At 31.8% G+C, this 6,144-nt stretch overlaps 1 protein-coding gene across 1 annotated transcript in view; it reads right to left on the bottom strand.

Annotated features, from left to right (window-relative positions):
- Positions 1–6,144, bottom strand: part of LOC102677282 (limbic system-associated membrane protein-like) — a 313,371-nt gene that overhangs the window by 176,749 nt on the left and 130,478 nt on the right. The gene's annotated exons all lie outside the window — the stretch shown is intronic.

The raw sequence follows: 6,144 nt of genomic DNA, 5'->3' as shown, positions 1-6,144 counted from the left end.
GAGCGAGAGAGAGAGAGAGAGAGAGAGGGATCCTTTCTCGATCGCCGTAAAGCTTTAGGGTTGGTTCGCATGCGCCCGTCGGGGCTCACGTGCCCTCCGCCATCGCGAACCCTTGGACCCGCCTTCCTCGTACGAAAGACACGTTCCCAGGATAGCGAGAAACACACGTAGACACGGGTTCCACCACTGCCCCAAGGAATCCAACCGCGAAAGTTCCCCTTAGGATTGATAGACGCCGGCGCTCCAACCTGTCTCCTCACGGAGACACACGATCCCGCCACGATGCTCACTTTGGACGGTGAGCACGGTTGTGTAGAGGATCGGGTTTCGCGTGATCGATGCGGTTTTGATCGTTTTCGGCCCGTGTGCCGGCCGGAGGGGTGGAAATTAATTATTTTGGGAGTGGGGCGGAGTGGTTCGACGGTGATTGCAAGTGTTGGGGCGAAGATTTGCGAACGAGGAGATAAATATTTGGAAATGGAAGTTGATATGCAATTTCCAATCAAACTTTCGCGTTTGATCGCGGACTAATATTAGTAATATTAATTATTTTTGTGGAGTAATGTATTGGAAGTATTGCGTACGAGGGATTGAAATTTGTAACGAATAGAAGCTTTTAGATTTAAAATTTATCGACTATCGTGTATAATTTCACTCGATTCTGTGGTAATGTAAGTAAAATTAATCGTTGTAATGTTATTATTATTAGGATTTCAAAAGTTGAATCAAATGATTTTGAATAGTTTCAGACATTGTGTTTTGTAATTTTGGGAGTATATATTCATGGTAATACAATTTCGTTAACTTCTTTGGTTAATTGTTTTTGTTCAACACAACGAAATACATTGTATCTTTGTAAGGTATGATTATACGAAAATTTATCGTTTCGGGTTAAATTGAGATTAAGCACCTCCTCGGCAACGAATAGGCCATTAATATTTTCGTTCCGATCTTAATTTCGTTTAATTAATTTTATCCACGTTCAAAGGGATCGGGGTCTCACGATTTCGATCAAGCCTTCCAACTTATACCGAATAAAAATATCACGGAATCACTTCCTCGACCAGAAGGATTATCTACTTTTCTCTGTCAGATGGTTAGATTAGATTCGTGATTCAGATCGGGAAAAACGTGCACAGGATTTTTTTTTAACGGACTATCGATCAGTCAATCGATATCTTATCGATCATCGATTCTCTTCGTTTAAGATTAAATCGTTATGGAATAAGAAAAATACTTAAAAATTACGAGGATCCAATTTCAAATTCTTGTAATTAATGTACATTGTTGTTCATTTGAATCTGAATTAAAAAAAAAGAAATGTTAAATATTAGAAAATTAAAATTGTAATTCTGCATATTTTAATTTGCAGAAAAGAAGAAGAAAAAATGGGAAAACTAGAGAAGATTCTATCCTCGAACATTCTATCCAATCTGGGTCTTTGCTCCAATTTCAAACTAACTCTATATTTCATTTCCATTCCATTTACATAACAATTATTGTTATTCGTTACCTAAATAAGCAACGACTATTGTTACATCCATTAGCTATTAGTTCCAAACTATCGTCGACGACACACGATGTTTCCAAATAACCATCCCTGCAACTATGACGTAACTCAATTTTGATAATCAATAAATCAATGAATCTAAATGCTAATTACAAAGTTGTTGCGCATTCGAAAGTTGTATTTTATAAATATACTAAAGAAAATTCGATTTTCGTTAAAGTGAAATGGATAACATTCCTGCTCTAAAAAAAATCGTTTCGTTTCGACGGGGGTCGAAAGTCATCCGAAAAAGGTTTTTCACGAAGAGTTTAAACGTTTCACGTCTTTCACGGGATGCGAAGTAGTGCAAGTCATAAACGTATTCGTGTAACAGACATTACACCTCTCTGCATCGCGCTATTTCGAAGAATGACTTTGAATGCGAGTGTAGCGAAAGTTTCGCGGGGGGCGGCCTCGTAAACCGGTAAGAGATGGTTTCAAGGTGACGGCACCGGATGCGAGACGTGTTTTCCAACTCATCCACCGGCTTTTCCCTGCCTTCCTCCCTGCTTAACCCCTTTTCCTATGTTTCCCACCCATCCAACGCTCGCCTCGATCGGCGAATTCAAGTATAGTTTCTGTCACGCGCGATCCTCCATTTATTTGGAATTTGGACCGATAGAAAATGAAATTGGTAAGTTATTTTTTTTAAAAAATGGTATGTATATATAAATACTATTGTAATTTTATCGTAGTATTAAGGGTGGTAAAAATTTGTAATCGAATTATATATATATTTTTTAATATCAAATCTTCGAGAATTGGTATAAGATATGTAAAATTATGTGTGAAAGTATTATTATAGTTATAAAATTGATAAAGAGGGGAAAAAAAAGAAAAAAGATAGTTGCATATTTTAAAAGTATAGGTATTATGACACGCGATACGAATTTTGAGGACATTAAACACAATCGCATCAAATTGCCATCTCTCGTTTTAATTGGAATTTAATTTTCACTGGAGCCCAGCTCATTTTAATACATATGGAAAGCAAAAACTTCAAAAGTGAAATGTAAAAGTAGAAATTGTTAATTGCGTAAACGAGGCGTTACATTTACGTAATCCAACTATATTTCTGCTTTTCACGTATGTTTAATATGCGATCCTTGGAAAAGCAATTTATCGTTCTATACAGGTAATTGTTGTAAATAACGTTGATATTAATTAGTTACGGCGATGTCAATAATTTTCTGAACGCTTGTAATAATAGAAAATAATATTATGATTGCAAAAAACGTACGTAGAAAAAATCAATAGATTTATCAAATTTTTCTAATGGAATAGAAATATCATGCAAGTCACATGTAGTCAAGAAATAATTAATATTCGTATAATTTATCGAGCTCTTATATGGAAGAGTTAAAAATTATAAAATATGTAATTCTTCTTGTATAAATATTCTAAGATAAGAGATCGATGTGAGAAAATTTGCCGGTATTCGTTTATCTCATTTTGTTTTATGCAACAGTTAAAAATTTAAAGATCACAAGAATGTTAATGCATCTTTCAAGCATGATTGCCAGGAAATTCTTTGAGCTTTGAGGTTTACGTGGAGAGAATGCTGTAATAAAAGCACGCTAGATAACATTTCGCATTGAAGGATAAGGAGGGAGGGAGGGGGAAAAAAAAGTGGTCCTCGTCGAGAAAACTCTTATCTTAGGTGCAGACATTTTAAGATCTATCGGTGGATCTAAATTCAGCGTGCTTCCTCAGAATTTCAGATAGAAAGGCATCATACATTAAACATTCCGCAGTCAATGAGAAAACCCGCGCATTAAATACGTTTTCTAAGAGAATTAGCTTTCAACGTTGATCAAATAAAATCTTGATGAATTCTATCGTGTGGCCATCGTTCTAATTGTTTTACGTTTTATTTTTTTCAAATGATTGCAAATTTCAAGAAGAAACCGCGAAGTAAATTTTCATTTTTAATAATAAAATGTTATTTTATTATAATTTATTCAATAAGTATTCAAAATTTACCTGAAAAAAAGATTTATCTGAAACAATTTACTTTGTAATTTCGTTAAAGCTTTTAACACGCAATAATAATAACGTGACAATTTTACCTGCAGGAATCTGGTATAAAAATAACAATCTCCCTTTATATAAAATTTAACCAAAAAAATTTCAGAGGATAAAAATGATATAGAAATATGTAGAATTAACGAAACGAAAAAAAAATGGAATACAATGCGGAATTAAAATTGTTCTGACTAAAAATATTTGAAAAACGGTGTTTGCTTTCAGTTAATACTAATCTCGAATGATGTTATTAATATAATAAATTACGTATCGACAAAAAAAATGAAATAAAAAAAATCACATTATATTTCTTTTTTCAATATACGTTTTCAATATACTTTTATATCTTCTTTTATCCGCAACTTATGTTTTACAACTTCCTGTTATATTCATAACAGCTAAAAATAGATCAAAATTATAAATTGTTCAACATCCGTATCAAATTTTCCCTCCGCAGACTAATAAAAGTTTTAATAGAATAAAACTTCTCGCGAATGAAAAGTTTTTTTCAAAGAAATCTCAATCTCATACCGGGTTAACCACGTTGCTAAAAAAATAACTTGATGCGAGGAAACTTTAAAATCATAGCAATCAACTATTGTAATCGTTTAAAAAATCAAATGAAACTTCAACTTTTCACGTCAAAATCGTGAAAATATACCAAAAATTTTCTCATCAAAATCCACTCAAGAAATGCAGTAAATTATACCATTGAAACCCTTTTTTAATTCATCCCGATATCTCAATCCGTTGCCGAGATATAAGAACTTAAAGTGTTTATAGCACTTAAGACGGTAGAAAATATGAATGGTGGCGCCATCTAGTGATCTATTTTTCTTGAAAGTGCGTACTACGTTTTTCCAAGAATCGCGTCTGTCACTCGTCTGGGATTTCGGATAGATCAGTGAGACAAAGTGCGAGCGAGAGATCCGAATAAGCGACAAGGATAGCGTTAGTAAACGATTAAAAATTATGCTTTCCTTTACACGACGATATCTCAGGAACCGGAAGTCGTATCGAAATAAATAAAAAAGCATTTTAAAGAGGAAGATTCCATGCTTCTAATGGTCGTTCACTTATTGATAAAAAATCATTATCTTCGGAGTTATAACGATTTAAATTTTTCTTAATTTCAATAGGAATATGGGGTTTAAAGTAAATGATCAAAAATTATCTTTGCTTTACACGATGATATCTCGGGAACAGGAAAACGTATCGAGATAAATAAAAAAGCGTTTGAAAGGTTAAGATTCCACGCTTCTTATAATCGTTACTTGTTCACCGGAAGTTATTATCTTCGAAATTACAATGGTTCAAAGTTTTTCTAATTTTAATAGAATTTAATTGAATTTTAAAGTACAGTAATAAGATACGTCGTGATAAATATTTATTTTTGAAGAATTGCTATGGTTTTTGTCTTGTCCTATCCCTTATATATTTATTTGCATTCGAAATATTTTTATAAATTTTTTAAATTGTTAGTTAATAAATCGAAAAGCAATATTTTTCATTGTCGTTTTGTATTCTATATAAATACCTTATATTTGTAATTATTTCCTATTTCTTCGAAATGTAGAATACCAATGGCTAATAGGAAATCATTTTATTGCACATTTACATAAAATATCGATGTTGTAACACGTATTCCATGCATCTAAGTATACACTAGGGAGATAATTTATTACCAATGTTAGACAATGTAACTTGCATATCTCTTGTAGACCAATTGTATCGATATTGAGTCGATATCTCATACATTTTAGAATACCATTACTTCCAAGATTAATTGTATATGCTAAAGCATAAAATAAATAAATAATTATTAAAAAAAAATGATATTCACGTATCAACCTAATATAATTATAAAATGAATAATTGAATGAACAATTAAAAGTGAATTTTTGCATAATTTAAATTTCAATCGTATATAAATAAAAGAATCAAAAATGTTCGAAGATAAACTAATAAATATCGCTATTATTAGTTTATTTTAAAAGAATAAATATTTATTCGGACATATATTTAATTTCAAATAAGAATCAGAGAATTTTATATTTATATAATAAATATATGATAAATATATACTTTTTCGAATTTCTTTTTTTCAAAAAATATAACCCAAAGGATATTTTCACCGCAAACGTTTCAACGTGAATATTTACAAGATTTTCAAAAGATTGTAGAAATGAAATCGTAATGGACGATTAAATCTAACATTTTAAAATTTCCGATAATTCTTATTAATGATAATTATAATTCTACGCGCACACGTGCAATCTTCACTTCGTCGAATTAACATAAATCAATATCGAAGGGAAATTCTTCTTTTAATAAATTCTACAATCTCAAGCGTGCAATTTTAACACGAATTTTCGAAACGTTCAACAATTTCCATCGATTTTTTTTTATACAACACTCTTTCCATTTTCGACGCGATAATAGCTATCACATTGATTTTTCATTAACAAATAAAAGATTCATTGAATTCAAAATATAGTTTCATAAGGTACACACACACACACGATTTCGGTTTCTATGTGAAATGATCCATAGAGTAAATCATGCAAAAT

The sequence above is a fragment of the Apis dorsata genome, unplaced genomic scaffold (assembly GCF_000469605.1).
Source record: "Apis dorsata unplaced genomic scaffold, Apis dorsata 1.3 scaffold_13, whole genome shotgun sequence".
Classification (NCBI taxonomy): Eukaryota; Metazoa; Arthropoda; class Insecta; order Hymenoptera; family Apidae; genus Apis; species Apis dorsata.
Note: the sequence above shows the minus strand (reverse complement) of the source record. Positions and strands in the feature narration are given on the sequence as shown.